This window comes from Rhodnius prolixus, unplaced genomic scaffold (genome assembly GCF_049639745.1).
Source record: "Rhodnius prolixus isolate KJV_2025 unplaced genomic scaffold, Rpr scaffold_7, whole genome shotgun sequence".
Classification (NCBI taxonomy): Eukaryota; Metazoa; Arthropoda; class Insecta; order Hemiptera; family Reduviidae; genus Rhodnius; species Rhodnius prolixus.
In genome coordinates, this window is record NW_027411582.1 from 34,026,806 (window position 1) to 34,047,057 (window position 20,252).

The following is a 20,252-nucleotide window of genomic DNA, read 5'->3' on the forward strand; positions in this document are numbered from 1 at the left end:
AAAGTTTTCCTTTAAAGATTTTACTAATTTACGCATTTCTTAAATGATTAGAATCGCATATTCATTCATATTTTACTTAACAATAATTATTCCACAGTGAAAATGCAACAATGTCTGTGTTTTAAACTTAAATTCTCGCGCCTCCCTCGTATAAAATACATTTCCTACTTTTCAGTTATAACATATTACTCGCACAAAAATAAAAAACAAAAAAAAATTCTTTTAACATGCACTAGATTTCAATTATTTTAATACAATTCGTTAATATTTTGGATAACACCACGTAACCTCCCTTACTTAGGCTGGAAACATAGTGGAGCGGCGAGCAAAGCGGCGCTGATAGCGAAGAGCGAAGCGGCGAAATCAAACACAAGTTAACATATGGGACCGCGCATAGTGGCGAGCAAAGCGAAGATAGAGCAACTCTATCTATTTCTAGTTTTTGTTTTTGCCGCTTCGCTCTTCGCTATCAGCGCCGCTTTGCGCGCCGCTCCACTATGTTTCCAGCCTTAGTGAGCTGAGTTAGTTAGTGTAGTGCGGCATGGGAGCGTAAGTGAAGTCGAAAACGCTACACTAATCTGGTTATTCTACCTCTCAGTTGGTTGAAAGGCCGAAACTGATATGGGGTTTAATAAAAATACGTCCTGCTACTGGCAAAATTACAAATATTACCGCACTGCGGACATAACCTCATTTTCATAAGACTAATAAATTCTTATGATTTTACGAAGACCCATAAAAAGTAAGGTTCGAGAAGTGTTAGTTCAATATCTAAGTGAAGTGACGAAAACCACAAGTTAAGATTCTCAGTCGAGGAAGACGAGTACGATAAGCTTAATTCGCTAGTAGAAAGAGTTAGACCTGTACATGAAATTGACTACTTAAATTACGTTAACAGTTAAACTGAGGAGTCATTAAATCAACAGATATAGATTTAGTAAAAAAGAACCTTATGATATTAAGTAACCTAAGTAGGTAATGATTTTTGACTATTTCATAACAAGAGTGAAGAGGTAGTAGTGTCTGCAAGCAGGTGTAGAATGAGAAGTACTTGCTGGAGCAAGTGTTATGTGAACAAGACCTTTTCTTTGGTAACGGCTTCATAAGGTATTTTGCTTATTTATGTCACTTGGCCCTTTAATTTTTCACTTTTACTTTAATATCCCCCAAGCACTCGTAACCATTCATACTTTTTGTTGTCTATAATAATTACAAGGTGTTACGATCAAGTAGAATGTTATTCAGTTTTCGGATATATTTGTTTTCGATAAATGTTTTTACTAATCGTCAAGTTTCGTGTTTGATGAAAATCAATAATGGAAAATTCAAATTTTGATATTTAGTTTAATGGCTCCTTTTGACGAAACCCGTCAATCTTACTACAAATTTACTGAATCTGATTTTTCGTATTTCCTCTGGAACAGCATTAACGATTTCCTGTAAACAACATACTTTCATTTTTTTTTTTTTTTAATGATTTAAGGCGCGTCAACATCTATGGTTATTGGCGCCCGGAGCTTTTTTCAGTGCACTGCCGGCCTCCGGACAGTGTCCTCTCGTTACAGACAACACTGTCCATCACCGGACAGTGAGCTGTAACAAGCTCCTAGGAAGAGAAAATCTAAGGGGTCAGCAGCTGGATTCGAACCCGGGACCTCCGCGTGGGAGTCCAGCTCGCTAACCACTCAGCTAATCCCTTCCCTCTACTTTCATTGTTATTATGATCTAGATCTAGAGCATGTATTGAAATATTTCCAATCGTCAGTGAATCCAGTCTCCCTTATCAAATATCTTTAGGATAATAGTAAATGCTCTTCGGTTCACATTGATCTTACCATTCATAATGACCACAAAATCTTTTATCCTTTTTTCTCGAATTTAGTTTATTGTTTTGTGGAAGCACTTACACTTCTCTTAAAATACTTATAATACTTAACATGTATAATATTGAAAAATTACTTCATTATTATGTTTAAGGAAGAGTTTTGTATTTAAAAAAAATTTTAATACGTATGTTGTGACGAGAATTCGTGAATGCTCTCAAGTTTTTAGATTGTGTAGGCTTTTAATCGATCTTCTAGGTTACACTTAGTAAATTCTTTTTAGTTTTATTTCCTCTTAAAGTTCATTAAACATTTTTTACATATGTGAGATACTTTACTTAACGGGGCTTATTCGGTTTAGCGTACTGATAATGTCAAATTTCTACCTATTTTCACCGCTTTATTTCTCCCTATCTGTTTTCAGACAGCAATGTTTTTTAATATTTTAAGCTGTTATTTGCAAATTTTATTTCTATAATAAGAAAATTGTCAGTATTGTAGTCAAGTTTAGAATTTGGTAAAACGTAATTGCGATTCACGACTAAATTAGTGGCAACAGATAAAAGATTTAGGTTTTTAAAGGTTTTTTTTTTTTAAAAAAAAAAACAATTCTTTAGATTAATCAGTGTTTATTTAATTTTTATAATATTCATAAATTGTTATAGATGTTTTTCATGGGCTTCTTAATACTAGATAAAACTCAGTACACATTTAAATTATTTGAATTACAATAAATTTCGTATTCAAATTCGTATTACTCCTACTTACGTTTAATGTAATATTTTTTTCAGTTCATGCAGTGCTAACATCAATGGGCTTTTCGTCAACTTGCAGCGCCGTTAGGCTCACCTTTTACCTGAGATGAATTTTTAGGGGTCCTTCTGTACTTCCAGCAGCACGACCATTATTAATATGAAGTTATTCGCATCCAGGTAAGTCTTATCTTATTATTTATTATGTTCAGGGTGATACAACAACAACTAAAACTTTTTTCTATACAAATTATTCTTTTTTTATGTATCTGAAAGAAGTTTTAATTTTTGACGACTCACTAGGCTTATATAGAACAATTTTACATTCAATTTCACCATGTTGACGGCTCAGTAGACCTAAATACAACAATTTTACATTCATATTTAACCATGTTGACGACTCACTAGGCTTATATAGAACAATTTTACATTCATATTTAACCATGTTGACGACTCTCTAGGCTTATATAGAACAATTTTACATTCATATTTAACCATGTTGACGACTCAGTAGACCTAAATACAACAATTTTTACATTCAATTTAACCATGTTGACGGCTCAGTAGACCTAAATAGAACAATTTTACCCTCACATTTAACTATGTTGACGACTCTCTAGGCCTAAATAGAACAATTTTACATTCATATTTAACCAAGTTGACGACTCACTAAACATATATAGGTTTATCTTACACTCATTTAACCACGTTAAAAACTCACTAGACTTATATAGGTTCAACTTACACTCATATTTCATCCTGTTTGCGTCTTACTAGACTTATATAGGACACCATCTTACACTCGCTATTAGCTTATTTTTTTACCGCTTCACCTGTAACCTAATAATTTGTTTACTTTTGTCAATCTATATATACAAAAAAAAATGAAAATTATTCTACGTTCCAAGCACACCTCTTCCTTTAGAATTTAAAAAATACTTAAAAAACGAAAAGTGAAACCTTTGCTAAGTTTACATATTTATTTTTCGAGGTTTTCGCTTTGAATGATATAATATTTCTAATTTTTTTAAACATATATTGACAAAATTAACAAATAGGATACAAGTTGACATGGTTTTTTACATGGTAAAAAAATGAGATAAATATGATTGTAATGTGGTCCTCTATAAGTCTTGTTAGTCACCAACTTGGTTAAAAGTGGGTGTAAAGTGGTCTTATATAAGTTTGTGAGTAACCAACTTGGTTAGAAGTGTGTTTAAGGAAGTTCTTTGTAAGTCTTGTGAGTCACCTACATGGTTAAATGTGAATGAAAGGAGGTCCAGTATAAGTCTTAAGAGTCATCAACATGGTTAAATGTGAGTTTAAGGAGGTCCAGTATAAGTCTTGAGAGTCACCAACATGGTAATAAGGATGAGTAAGGTGGTCTTATATAAGTCTTGTGAGTCACCAATGTGGTTTAAAGTGGGTGTAAAGTGGTCCTACATATGTCTTGTGAGTCGCCAGCATGGTTAAATATGGGTGAAAGGAAGTCCTATATAAGTCTAAAGAGTCACCAACGTGGTTAAATATGAGGTTGTTAAGATTTTATAAAAATTTATTGTAAAAAATGTATCAATAATTAATAAATAATAAACGATTTAATTATAACAATATTGTATTTATTTTTCCTTTTAATCTCTCAATAATATGAAAAATTAAAAAAAAAATGAAAAAATTGCGTAGAAATAAAAAGAAAATATAAAAAAGGGTTAAAAATGGCTGCCAGAGTCGTGAGAGTGTGTAAGAAGCATTAAGCAAGGTTACAACAATGGCCGCCGAAGTCTAGAGAGTGTGTAAAAAAGATAGCAAGGTTACAACAATGGCTGCCAAAGTCTCGAGAGTGTGTAAGAAGATAGCAAGGTTACAACAATGGCCGCCGAAGTCTAGAGAGTGTGTAAAAAAGATAGCAAGGTTACAACAATGGCTGCCAAAGTCTCGAGAGTGTGTAAGAAGATAGCAAGGTTACAACAATGGCCGCCGAAGTCTAGAGAGTGTGGAAGGAAGGCTACGAGAAATAAAACAGACAGCACGAGCGATCTAGTGACAGCTGGTGGAACTAAAAGTAGGGGGGAGCCCGTTGTCATGGTGAAATGACGCCATCTGGAGGGTATATAAGAAAGTTCGCGGCGCGGGCCGGGCCGGGTGGGGCGAATAGTTGCCTTCCGACCGTCGAGGTGAACGCATCTCCCTAACCATTAACCCATGACATATTATCAAGATTGTATGTGTGGAGAGAGGTGTTTTGACTAGATTAGTTATTTTTGGATCGACGAGCGACATAGCCCCCTCCTCACGAGTACGACTCTGCAGTCGTACTGAGGAGACATCTTGTTTGACCGTAGTATATAAACAGTTTCAGTGCAACCTGGTGGCAAATATGTGAACTAAACTTCCTTTTTTTTGTTTTACGTCTTTCTGATGCAATTTTTTCAACTTTTTTTACTTTTTCTGCATTTTAACGCTCTCTGACGCCATTTTTTCGTACTACTATTACTTTATTTTATTTTTTTTGTTTAATGTAAACAGAAATTTTAGTTTTATACGTACCTGTACATTTCTTTATTTGCCTCTTATCATTTTTAGTCTTTTTTAACTTTGTTTTTAGTTGTAACTTTGCAAATATAATAAAAAAAACAAGACTATGGGAAAAGAGAAAATACATAATGACTTTTTTTAATAATTTATAGATAATTCTTTATTTTGCTGCCAATTATACATTTTTTTTCTTTCGTATTACAAAAACATTTTAAATTCAATTACATCTTTTAGGTAATGATTCTTAAAATTACCTACATAATAAAATTAAAATTTACATTACATTTTCCAACTTCAAATATATATTTTTTACAAATAATCGACTAAATAATAAAGAATTGCAGTTGGATAGGTGTTTTCCAACGTCTTTTTCATTTTGGCTTAATTCGATGAACATTCTTTGCAGGAAGCACTCCAGTATCGCCTGTTTCAACTCTGAAAAATAACATTATGAGATATACTGTTCGTCTACAAATCAAACTCAACTTCCTTGAAAATCAATGTTAATTTTTTATACGTTTAAATAAAAATAGATCAATCTTTTAGAAAGAAAACGCAAGAAAGTAAAACTGAGTGTTAGTAATTACATGAACTTAATTCATTTTGAAAATAGCAGTTCACTGCACTCTTTTAAGTGAAATAAACATTTTTTGCATAAACACTCGTCACTTTTTGTTCTTGTACCTTTCAATTTTCCAATCAAATTAAAACTTTCTTCAACACAGAATCTTTACTATACTCATTCCGATTATACAGGAATATATGAACAAAAAGGTTTAATCACGTAAAATGCTCAAGTTTTAATAAATAATGGATAAGATTACCTGGAAGAGAACACCACAGAGTGGTAGGTAGATTTCCTTATTTGGATATTGCAGGAATAGAGATGGATGGGAATCACCTCTTATTTACGGAAGTGCTGCAGCATTAAAAGAAATTCCCTCAAAAGTAATCATTTTAGATTATGTCTCAGCTTCACTGGGCTGTGAGTCGGCCAAGGGCTGAAAGTATTAAAACCTTAGTAAATGATTTGAATTTCATTCACACTTATTGTAGTACGGCAGCATTTTACAAACAAAATCTTAGTTAATTCTGTTTATAACTAATTAAACCATTCTGCAACTAATTCGGAAAATCTAATTAAAACCATCTATTGCACAAAATAACAACTTTTTATTCAGATTCAAGGGAAAATATTTAATTTATCGGAATAAAGGTTTAATTGATGTTAAAATGCTTTAGATGCTTATCAATAAAGGATAAGATAACATGAAGATCAGCTTCATAAGGTAACATGGTAAGTATGGAGATTTCATCATGAATTTATTTGAATGTAGAGATAGTTGCGAATTATCTCAAATTATTTGCAATAAATAATAGTTAAGACTACCTGAAGTAGAATTCTACAAATTAACAGGGTACCTTCGAAGATTTCCTGATTTGTTTCATGAACGAAATGTAGAAATTAGATGTGAATTACCTCAACTTATGTAGGAGTGCTGCTGGATGTAAAGAAGGGCCATGATCAAGAATAGCCCGCGAAGGGAAGAAAGGGTCCTTGAGCAAAGGCACTGGATGGAGAGAAATACATACATTTTAAAACACATAACTTTTATTTTTTAGTGCAATTTTGATACTGAAACATTAGTTGAAGTTGAGGCATAGCCTCTAAAACAGTCCACTATATGGGATCCAAGACTTCAATATAAACAATTAACATTGCAACAGAATAACCAAAAGAATGAAGATATATTTATCACATAGAAGTTGAAATGTTGTAAAGAAGATTTAATCTGAGTAAGCTTCATAATCAAACTCATAATTAATATTACGTTACAAGTAGGTATTGAATAATGTAAAGCCAGGACAAAAGTAATTTAGCACACTTCCCTTGAGCATATATAAGACTAACCGAACATATTATCACTTTTATCTATAATTTTAATGGCATAATCTGATAATTTATCAAACACCTAAGGGGAGAAAATTGTTTTAAACATCTTAATTTTTCGGTGAAATAATAAATAATTAAACTTAAAGACGGCAGAGGAAGGGGAGCAAAGTGAAGAGTAAAAAGCAGGAGCTAAAAGGTATTTATCATTTATACTTTATATTGCTTAGGAATATTGAGTACAGAAAATCAGTGAACTTGTGGAGGTGTTCCAGCCATGCACATGCAATTTTATGTAAGATTAAGAACTTACTTGATTTTTTAACCAATTTTGCACTTAATGTTTCCTTATTTTTGTAGAATATTAGCTTCATTATTCTCTCTCAGATAGTGTGTTTGGAAGTTATAACTGCATACTATTTAACCCGACGTTGGTTACTACTTATTTTACTGTGACTCCAGTTTACCTCTCTAACCTAGAAAATAGTTGCTCTCCGACTGTCGAAACGATAACATCTCCCTAACCATTACCCAACATCATGATTCTTTGGAAGAGACGTGATGAGTGTTACACCAGACTAGATAACATTGATGGGAGCGACGAGCGATCTGACCTCTATTCTTATCCAAGTCGTAATGACGAGGTTTTTTTTGTTGGCCTATATGCAGAGGAAGTTTCAGCACTGTTATCTGGTGGCTACTCCAGGAACTATTTTTCACCTGCCTGATAAGTGGCGCCTTTTGACGGATTTTTTGGAACTAATTTTTATTTAATTTTTTTTACCTTAATTTCTTTTCTATTTTAAGTTTCTCTCTTATGTTCAAATCTTTTTTAGCAGTTCTTTTCGTATTTTATTGATTTATATGTACATTTTTTGTATAGTAGAATTTAATATATGAAGTCTATGTAAAAACAAAATAGGTATGCAAATAAATAATTTTCTTTCAAATTATAGGTTTTTATTTATTCTCCTACCAAATAATACTTTTTATTTTCACTCGAAGTCAAAAAATCATTTAATAAGATTGATACAAACATGCAATTTACATATACCTAAATAATAGATCATTTAATTGATTCATAACAAAAGTTGTTTGTACTTACTCATTTGATCGATGTTTTCTCAACGTCTTTTTCATTTCCACTTCAGTTGATGGAAGGTTTTGCAGTTATTGGCTCACACAATTGGCTGTTTTCAATCTGAAATCATTATTCAATGAAATAAACTGTTTATAGAGTTAATCTTAAATTAAAAAGCATTCTATTCAATGATATTATAAATTAAAATGCAACCATTTGTTCAAGATAAATTTGTATCTTTCAAAAATTAAAGAAATAAACAAAGTATGAATACTGAAACATATGAATGCTGAAATTTTAGTTTAAATCTTTTTAATGGATCAATCTTTTAGAACGAATTCATTGCATTGTAAAACATTAAATTATTTTAACATAAATTATGTTTATGTTAATCACCTCAAATATAGGAGTGCTGCTGGACGTAAGGAAGGACCATGATCAAGAATAGCCAGCGGAGGGCAGAAAGGGTCCTTGAGCAAAGGCACTGGATGGAGAAAAATACATACTACATTTTAAAACACATAAATTTTATATTGAAACCTTTTTAATGCAATTTTGATATTGAAACATAAGATGAAGTTGAGTCATCGCCTCTAAAACAGTCCACTATATGGGGCCCAAGACTTCAAAATAAACAATTACATTGCGACAGAATAACTAATTTTGAAGTTGTATTTATGACATAGAAGTTGAAATGTTGTAAAGAAGATTTAATCTGAGTAAGCTTCATAATCAAACTCATAATTAATATTACGTTACAAGTAGGTATTGAATAATGTAAAGCCAGGACAAAAGTAATTTAGCACACTTCCCTTGAGCATATATAAGACAAACCGAACATATTATCACTTTTATATATATAATTTTAATAGCATAATCTGATAATTTATCAAATACCTATGGGGAAAAATTATTTTAAAGATCTTAATTTCTCAGTGAAATAATAAATAATTAAACTTAAAGACGGCAGAGGAAGGGGAGCAAAGTGAAGAGTAAAAAGCAGGAGCTAAAAGGTATTTATCATTTATATTTTATATTGCATATAAATATGGCGCACAGAAAACCAGTGAACTTTGAGGTGTTCCAGCCATGCACATGCAATTTTATGTAAGATTAAGAACTTACTTGTTCTTCAACCAATTTTGCACTTAGTTTCCTTAATTTTGTAGAATATTAGCTTCATTATTCTCTTTCAGATAGTGTCTTTGGAAGTTAAAAATAACTGAGTGCTCTTTGACTTACTTTAAGTCAAAAAATCATCAAATAAGATAGTGATACAAACATGCAATTTACCTATACCTAAATAATACATTTTTTAAGTAATTGATTCATAAGAAAAGTTGATTGTACTTACTCATTTGATCGATGTTTTCTCAGCGTCTTTTACATTTCCACTTCAGTTGATGAACGGTTTTACAGTTATTGGCTCACAGTATTGGCTGTTTCCAATCTGAAAATCATTATTCACTGAAATAAACAGTTTATAGATTTAATCTTAAATTAAAAGCATTCAATTCAATGACACTACAACTTAAAATGCAACCATCTGTTCAAGATAAATTTGTATCTTTCAAAAATTTAAGAAATAAATAAAATATGAATGCTGAAATTTTAGTTTAAATCTTTTAAACGGCTCAATTTTTTAGAACGTATTCGTTCATTAAACATTAAATTATTTTATCATAAATTACGTTGCAATTAAACTGTTATACTAAACTTGTTTTAGTCAAGCTGCCATAAATTGAAATAATTAATTTATTAGGTTTGTCAACCAAAATAAACAATTTTTCAAGTTCAATTTTGTTCAGAATTATTTCATTTAATTCGTTAAAGTAAAGAAACACATTTAATATCTATAACTACTGATGAAATATTATTCATATAATTAAATAAATGTGACTGTAAGTAAACTTAAACAATGATGTGCACATAACAATAATTTTACAAAGAAAGGATTTCGCTAGATGGAGGATAAGAGATTTTGAGGTCCTTATGAATGGTAAGATCAATGCGAACCGAAGAGCATTTTCTATTTTCCTAAAGATTTTTAATTAGTAAGAGCAAATTCGATGACAATGGGAAAGGTAGTAAGTACCCCACGATTTCTGTAAAAGTACACATTGCTCCATCGCAGCAGTCTTTTATTTATTACATAAAGTTTTTAGTTTTTATCAATTTTTTGAGGAAAATGTTTCAATACATGCTCTAGATCATAATGACATAATGAAAGTACGTTGTTTACAGGAAATAGTAAATGCTGTTCAAGAGAAAATACGAAAAATCAGATTCAGTAAATTTGTAGTAAGATTGACAGATTTTCGCCAAAAAGAGCCAATTGGCTAAATATCAAAATCTAAATTTTCTATTATTGATTTTCATTGCCCACAAAACTTGACGATTCGTAAAAACATTTATCGAAAACAAATATATCCAATGAAAATTGAATAACATTCTACTTGATCGTAACACCTTGTAATTATAATAGACAATAAAAAGTAATTGAATTGTAACGAGTGCTTGGTGGATATTAAAGTAAAGGTGAAAAATTAAAGAGCCAAGTGACAAGGATTAGCAAAATACCTTATGAAGCCGATACAAAAGGAAAGGTCTTGTTCACTCAACACTAGCTCCAGCAAGGTACTTCTGATTCTACTCCTGCTTCTAGTACTACTACCCTCTTCATTCTCAGCTCTCCCCGGGCCGCACAACACAACAAAGTGAGCAGACTGAGTACGGGAGGTTACGTAGGGTTATCCAAAATATTAGCGAACTGTCAAACATTTGTAAAAATTATGAAATAAACTAACTGAAATCTAGTACATGTTAAAAACAAATCTTTTTTTTTTTATTTATTTCATTCATTGCGTTTAATATTTTAGAACTGACAAGTTGGAAATGTATTTTATACGAGGGAGGCGCGGGAATTTAAGTTTGAAAAATGAATGTATAAACAAGGAATTGTCATGTGAACTTAAGGAGAAGAATGAGATTTCTGCTTCAGTGTTTTAATAACTAATCTAAACGTGATTACCTATAAGAACTACATACCTTAAAATTTTCTTCTTTTTAGATTTCTAACCAAATTAGTGGGAATATTGATGATTTACGTCTTTTTCACTTGGGCTTCCATTGATGAACAGTTTAGCAGGCAGTACTCTGGGTATCTCCAGTATTGATTCTGAAAATAATTATTCATTGTAAATTACAATTAAAATATTTAGTAAGTTTTATCTAGCATTAAGAAAAACATCTATAACAACTTATGTATATTCTAAAGATTAAATAAAGAAGACTATAATTGAACTAAAGAAATGATTTTTTTTTAAACCTAAACCTTTTCTTTCAATGATAATGAAAAATATTTCTAAGAAAACACACATTCCTTAAAAAAAAAATTAATTTGATTAGAAAAATATAATAACACACATAATCTACTAGCATTATTATTATGAAATTATTTTTATGAAAATGAGTTGGAAAATTATAAGCTCGACTAAAAATAGTTTTATATGATTGGAAAAAGATGCAGAATTCACATGCATGTTTGATGTTGAATTTTTCAATTAAATTACTGCTACCTACAATCAACAAAAATTGAAACTTCTTTCAGATACAAAAAGAGAAGAATAATTTGTATGAAAAAAAGTTTTAGTTGTTGTTGTATCACCCTGAACATAATAAATAATAAGATAAGACTTACCTGGATGCGAATAACTTCATATTAATAATGGTCGTGCTGCTGGAAGTACATAAGGACTCTGGAAGGTAGTGCTGGAACCTTATCATGACTGAAACTGGCATTAATTTTTTATCCTATTGAAACTATGATTCAGTCACCAAAAATTCATTATTTACTGTATTACTGTTCATTATACAGAAGCACCCTTAAAAATTCATCTCAGGTAAAAGCTGAGCTTAACGGGGCTGCAAGTTGACGAAAAGCCCATTGATGTTAGCACTGCAAGTTGACTGAAAAAAATATTACATTAAACATAAGTAGCAGTAGTACGAATTCGATTCAAATTACATTAATACTTTATTTAAAACGTAAAGTTTATCGGTTAAACTAAACCTTTTTTCAAAAAATATTTAGAAAATATTTTCTTCACTTTCTTAAAATAAAATTTTATAATATTCACGATGTGCTTATTACCAGAAAAAGGTACGACTAATCACATACTTCTCTAACAAGATAAATGAACTAGGACGAAATAAACCTAGAGTTGAAATGTTTTAATAAACAGAATCTTAAGAATTTACTTTTTTTTATACCAATTTATGTATATTATAAAGATTAAATAAACACTACGATTAATCTAAAGAATTGATTTGTTTTTTAAAAACCTAAATCTTTAATCTAAGTGACAAAGATAAGCAAAATACCTTATGAAGCCGATACCAAAGGAAAGGTCTTGTTCACTCAACACTTGCTCCAGCAAGTACTTCTGATTCTACTCCTGCTTGTAGGCACTACTACCCTCTTCATTCTCGGCTCACCCAGGTCGCACAACACAACAAAGTGAGCAGACTGAGTACGGGAAGTTACGTAGGGTTATCCAAAATATTAACCAATTGTCAAACATTAGTAAAAATTATAAATTAACAAATTGAAATCTAGTACATGTTAAAAAGAAATGTTTTTTTTTTTATTTCATTCATTGCGAGTAATATTTTAGAACTGACAAGTTGGAAATGTATTTTATACGAGGGAGGCGCGAGAATTTAAGTTTGAAAAATGAATGTATAAACAAGGAATTGTCATGTAGTTAGTTTTAAGGAGAATGAGATTTCTGCTTTAGTGTTTTAATAACTAATCTAAACGTGAAATGTACACCCCGGGTAGGGCAACCGATTTGACGTTTTGTTGGCAAAATTATTGGAAAAATAAGGAATTTCCGTCAAGCGGTGTGGCCAATTTGAACAATCGAATTCACGCTTGAATTTCGAATCACAATTCCAAAAAATTGAAAAATATGAAATTCTTGCCTAGTTTTGGGCAAACCTATTTGATTTCAGATTCACTAAGTTAATAACTAAGACATAGTTGGATCGTACACCTAGGGTAGACTTTAATTAGAAGTTACGTTTCAAAATTATTGGAAAAATTAGGAATTCTCATCCAGTTTGACTGGAGAGTTTGAAATTTCTGCTTAAGTTTATGAATAAATAGCTCCAAAAGGAGCCATTAAACTAAATATCAAAATTTGAATTTTCCATTATTGATTTTCATCACACTCGAAACTTGACAATTCGTAAAAACATTTATCTAAAACAAATAAATCCATTGAAAACTGAATAACATTCTACTTGATCATAACACCTTGTAATTATTATAGGCAAGAAAAAGTAATTGAATTGTTTGGTGGACATTAAACTAAAAGTGAAAAATTAAAGGGCTAAGTAACAAAGATAAGCAACGTACCTTATGAAGCCGACACAAAAGGAAAGGTCTTGTTCACGCAACACTTGCTCCAGCATTCTTGCTGGAAATCTCATTCTTCTCCTGCTTGTAGGCAATACTACCCTCTTCATTCTTGTGACGAAATAGTCAAAAACCATTACTAGCGAAATACTGAGCTTCCTTTTTATTAAATTAAGGTTACTTTTTATTAAATCTATATCTGTTGATTTATTGACACCTCAGCTATAGTGTTAATGTAATATATATGAAGTAGACTATGTCATGTTCAGGTCTAACTCGTTCTACAAGCGAATTAAGCTTATCGTACTCATCTTCCTCGTCTTGTGGCTTTCGTTACTTCACTTTGATATAGAACTAACACTTCCCAAACTTTACCATTTACAGGCTTAAGAATTTACCAATCTGATGAGACTCAGATTACGTCCGCAGTAAATAATAATATTTGTAATTTTGTCCGTAATAGGATGTAATTTTATATCTCTTATCTGTTTCAACCATCTCAGAGGTAGAATAACCATATTAAGGTAGGTAATTCCATTCCAATTACGCTCTCGTGCCGCAATATACTTACCGACTGAGCAGACTAGTGATGGGCTATTTGAGCGGACTCGTTCCATTGGAACGAGTCCGATGGTGGAACGAGTTGATTCAAATCCCTATTTTTAAAAAAAGTGATTCCGCCCCGCCCCAAAAAATTTAGGCAAATAAAAATGAAAATGAGGCAGCAGAAGGTTTGGAACGATTAAACATAAGAACAAATGTCACGCAATTTATTATATTATTATATCATTAAATGTTAGCTTTCCCAGTTAATAACAAAACTATATTTCTTTAACACACATTGAGTACTATCCCTAATTTCCAATTGCTCTGATAAATATAAAATTAACAACGTAATACAAATATTAACACAAAAATAGGCTAGTCAAATATAAATTAAAGCAATGCAGTTTTGTCATTATCTAGCTTGACCACTAGAAGACTGGAGTTAACTTACTTCAAGAGTATTCAAGGTAGAGAAACGGAAATGGGTAGGAAATTATTCCATAAAAATTCTAACCCTTCAAAATTATAATTACTCATAATATTTATTAACTAAGAATTGAATATCAAGCTTTTAAAATATTATCTTATTGTTTTACAAAAAGAAAAAGCTGTGTGCTTAATCTTAAACTTAGCGCTGGACACTCTTACTCTCATCTTCATTGGCGTAAGCTTGAACGTGTACATGTCAGCTAGACGGTCAAAGTAAAACTGGGCCAAAATTTAGTATTACCTAACTGGTTTACTTAGTGTAGTATCCCTCCCACTCTATCACCTATTTCACAAACATTCATTGATTGAAAATATTTTTTAGTTAAATATTCGTTTCATTGGAATACAAAAAACATTATAACGCTTTCTTAAGATGATTTGAATTTTTAAAATTTGTTTTTGTCCATTACTCTTATAAAATACGAAGAATTTCAAATAAAATATAATATACAAACACAGAATGATCTAGTGTGCAGGTGGAGTCAGTCGTAGTTACCATGACAACGGAACCGTTAAACGACTCCGGCCCAGCTCTAGCATTTTCATTGGTTAAATCCACTGGAGTTGGTGGAGTCGAATCCGGAGTGATTTAAATCCTTTTGAAACCGGACTCGTTCCATTTTTTCGTTCACTGAATCTAGCCAATAGAAATTGCTGGAGCTGGAACCGGAGTTGTTTAACGGTTCCATTGCTATGGTAACGAGGACTGACTCCACCTGCATACTAGATCATTGTGTTTGTATATTATATTTTATTTGAAATTCTTCGTATTATTTAAGAGTAATGGACAAAAACAAATTTTAAAAATTAAAATCATCTTAAGAAAGCGTTATAATGTTTTTTGTATTCAAATAAAACGAATATTTAACTAAAAATTATTTCCAATCGATGAATGTTTGTGAAATTGGTGATAGAGTGGGAGGGATACTGCAGTAAGTAAACCAATTAGGTAATACTAAATTTTGGCTCAGTGTTACTTTGACTGTCTCACGGTCATGTACACGGTTAAACTTACCCAATGAAGATAAGAATAAGAGTGTCCAGCGCTATGTTAAAGATTAAGCACACAGCTTTTTCTTTTCGTAAGATAATAAGATAATATTTTTAAAGCTTGATATACAAGTCCTAGTAAATAAATATTTCTTTATTTATGAGTAATTATCATTTTGCTTGAAGGGTTAGAATTTTTTTTATGGGAATAATTTCCTACCCATTTCCGTTTCTCTACCTTGGATCCTCTTGAAGCACGTTAACTCCAGTCTTCCAGTGGTCAAGCTAGATAATGACTAAACATCATTGCTTTAATTTTTATAATTGACTAGTCTATTTTTATGTTAATTTTATATTTATCAGTGCAATTGGAAATTAGGGATAGTACTCAATGTGTGTTAAAGAAATATAGTTTTGTTATTAACTGGGAAAGCTAACATTTAATGATATTTTTTAATGAATTGCGTGACATTTTTACTAATGCATAGGGTAAGTACAGAGACCGGAATCGGTGAACGAGTTGTTGGAATCGATTCCAACCCTGGAACTGATTCAAATCCAACGAGTCCAAAGACGGACTCGTTCTGCCCATCACTAGAGCAGACTGACTTAAGGGAGGTTACGTGCTGTTATCCAAATATTAACGAATTGTCAAACATATGTACGTAAAAATTATGAAATAAACTAACTGAAATCTAGTACATGTTAAAAACAAATCTTTTTTTTTTAATTCATTCATTGCGTGTAATATTTTAGAACTAAAAAGTTAGAAATGTATTTTATACGAGGGAGGCGCGAGAATTTAAGTTAAAAACACCGACATTGTTGCATTCTCACTGCGAAATAATTATTGTTAAATAAAATATGTATGAATATGTTAGCCAAATCATTTCAAAAAAGCGAAATGAGTAATATATTCTTCTCCTAATTATGCTGGAACACTCCGATTTCTGTATTTTATAGTTAATTATTAAGACCAGGGCTACATTGTGTAAGCTAGGTCGATCTATGTATTTTAAAAAACTGAAATAAAAACGATTAGAAAAGGTGAACATTACTCATAATATACTCACTAGTATACTCATGTTTCTGTATAAGGCAGTTAATACTAAAGGCAATGCTAGATTTTATAAACTAGGTCAATATATTTCGAGAAACAAAAAAGAAAATCCATTGGAAAAAGAGGATCATTTCATCTAACTTTGCAGGAATGATGCTGTTCCTGGATTTAATAGTTATCACTAAAGGCAACGCTAGATTGTACTATTATGTCGATCTATTTTGAAAAACAAGAAGTAAAAACAATAGGTGAAGGTAGGATATTTCTCGTAATTACTCTGGAATACTTATGTTTCCATATTTGACAATTAATTTTAAGACCAAGGCTAGATTATGTGAGCTAGGTCAATCAATGTTGGGAAACAAGAAAGAAAGACTATTGGTAAAAGTGGATCAGCAGTCTTCCTGGGGACAATTTCTCCTACATCTTGTATTTTACTTCTTGTGTTTCGAAATTGATCGTCCCAATATGTACAGTCTAGCATTAGCCCTAATCTTAACTATTAAATACAGGAGCAGCATCATTTCTGTAGCATTGCCTTATTATTAACAATCGTTCTTCAGAAATCACAGCATCTCAGTGAAATTGGGATAACAGTTCAATTTTTTACTTTCTTTTTATCAAAAATGATAGACTTTACAATTACAATCTAGCATAGGTCTTAATACTAACTATTAAATAAGCAAAATTAGACAATTTTGACTTTTTCTATAGCGTTTTACCTCTTACTGTTATAAAAAGATCGTACCTATATGTATATTGTAAGATCTGCCTTAATAGAAAATATCAAGTACGAAACAAGAGTTTTCGAGTGAAATTAGAAGACATTTTTTTACTTTTTCTAATCGTTTTTACTTATTGGTTTTCAAAACAGATCGACCCAACATATACAATCTAGGATTGCCTTTAATATTAACTATCAAATGCAGAAACAGCAGCATTACAGTGAAATTAAGAGACTATTTCCATTTTTCCAATGGTTTTTACTTCTTGTTTTTCAAAACAAATCAATACAAAATTTACCAACTTGAGTTGACCTTATTAGTAACAATCAAATACAGAAACAGCAGTATTCAGGCGAAATTATGCAAGAACTTCAACTTTTTACAATTGTTTTTACTACTTACTGTTGAAGAAAGATCGTACCTACATGTACATTGTAACATCAGCCTTAATAGTAAATATCAAGTGCGAAACAAGAGTTTTCGAGTGAAATTAGAAGGCGATTTTACTTTTTCCAATGGTTTTACTTCATAATTTTATAAAAAGTCAAACCTACATGAAAAAGTCTTACGTCAGCCTTAATATTAACTATCAAATACAAAACAGGTGTGTTCGAGTGAAATTAGAGGACGATTTTTACATATTTCAATGGCATTTGATTCTTGTTTTTCAGAACAGATCGCTGTATAAACTAGAATTGCCTTATTATTTACTAATGTATACAGAAACCACAGCATCTCTGTGAAATTGGGATAAAAGTTCAATGTTTCCAATTGCTTTTTACGTTCTGTTTTTCAAAAATGATAGGCCTTACAATTACAATTTAGCATTGGTCTTAATACTAATTATCAAATAAGCTAAATTTTGACTTTTCCTATAGCTTTTTAGCTCTTTCTTTTAAAAAAATATCGTACCTAGATGTACATTTTACTATTGGCTTTAATAGTGACTATCAAATACAAAACAGAAGTGTTCGGTTGAAAGTAGAAGACGATTTCTACTTTTACCAATGGTAAATTTTGGTAAATGATAAATTTTGTTTAGCATAATTCAGAAATATTTCATGTTGATCAGATTCAACTATAAGTGTAATTAAAATTAATTAATTTTTTTGTATTTTCAATCAAATTAATTTTATTAATGTGTATTTTTTGGAAATTTATTTCATTTATTGAATGAAAAGGTTTATCAATTGTTATAGATGTTTTTCTCTAGTTTCTTAATTCAAGGTAAAATTCAAAATGCTTTATAATTTAATTAAACATTTTGGATTTTCAGATTAAACACTGCTGATACTACAGTACTGTCTTCAAAACTGTTCATCAATAGAAGACCAGGAGGAAAAGATGTCAATCATCTATCTAAGAAAATTTACATACAGATTTGATTAGGAATCAGTTAATTAAACAAGTATCTAGTTACTATATTAGTGTGCATGTTTACAGTCAGAGTTGGGCAACCTTTATTAGACACAGCTCCACTAGACTTATATAAGACTTCCTTTCACTCACATTTAATCATATTGACGACTCCTTTCATTCACTATTATTTAACATGTTAAGGAAATAAAATATCTAGCATTCAGCAAGTCTTGGTTGTCACTATTGGAAGAGTGGGGCAAAGGGAGAAGCTGCGCGCTTCCTATATCTTAATATCATTAGTGTGTTGTACTCGACTGTATATACTATGTACATGCCCTTAAAAAGGTTTAATTTGTAAAATGTGTTTACTTTAATTATGATTGTAATATAACTCTTATAATTGTGTTGTTGTTGTTTATATATATTCAGTATTCTTATTTTCCCCCGGTAACCCTAACATAACATAATAATAGTGAGTGAATGTAAGGCTATATAAGTCTTGTCAGTCACTAATATGGTTAAATGTGTGTTTAATAAGGACCTGTATAAGTCTTGAGAGTCACCAACATGGTTAAATGTGAGTGAAGGGAGGTCCTACATAAGTCTCGTGAGCCACCAGCCGATTGAAGTTTTCCCAAACTCTGTAAAGATTTTATTAAACTTATTGTAAAAAAGTTTATAAATTATTTTTTAATAATAAAAAACTAGTTAATTAATATTGTATTTATTTTTCCTTTTACTCTCTTAAATAATAAGAAGTAATTAAAAAGTATGAACTAAATACAAAAAAATAAAAAAGGAAAACATAAAAAAAATTGTTAAAAAAGGCCTTCAAATTCTAGAAAAAGAAATCTAATGGTTAAAATAGTGATTTTTCTACCAGCTAGGAGTGACAGTACAAACTGCAGTGAATTTGTAATTAACTCCATTGTTTTTATTAATTATTATGTAGCTCGAGCTTTTTTTAATTAGGCAACATTACAGTTAGATGGCATTAGGTATGTGTTAATTAGTGATACCGGAAGTAAACTAAAATAAATTGTTTTATGCTGAGAGAAATGCATAAAATGCATCTTGCTTGTCGAGTGTGCAATAGTACTGCCAGTCTATATAGGTAAGTGATTTTCGCAGGGCGGGAGGGTGGGGCATTATGTGACTAAATTTTGGTGTGAATGTCATGATTATATTTAAGAATAATTCTTATTTTTGACTAGACAATTATGTGACTAAATTTTGGTGTGAATGTCATGATTATATTTAAGAATAATTCTTATTTTTGACTAGACAATTATGTGACTAAATTTTGGTGTGAATGTCATGATTATATTTAAGAATAATTCTTATTTTTGACTAGACAGACATAACGTCATGATACTTCACATTTGATGAATTCCAATATTTTTCTTTTAATTCTTATGGAAGAACTTTCATGTGTGTTTATGAAAGTGATTTTTAAACTAGATAGACACATGTCATCATACCTTTTTCATCTTTGATTTTGAGTATTTTTTTTGAATATTTTTTATTATTATTCTTATTTTAGACTAGACAGACATAAAATGTCAACATACCTCTTTCA

At 30.9% G+C, this 20,252-nt stretch overlaps 1 long non-coding RNA gene across 1 annotated transcript; it reads left to right on the forward strand.

Moving 5' to 3' along the window:
* Nucleotides 1-301: 301 nt before the first annotated feature.
* On the forward strand, nt 302-5,728 carry LOC141447505 (uncharacterized). The gene is made up of 3 exons (XR_012454372.1): nt 302-1,107; nt 2,615-2,755; nt 5,517-5,728. It is a non-coding gene; the product is annotated as an uncharacterized lncRNA (long non-coding RNA).
* The last annotated feature ends 14,524 nt before the right edge of the window (nt 5,729-20,252 follow it).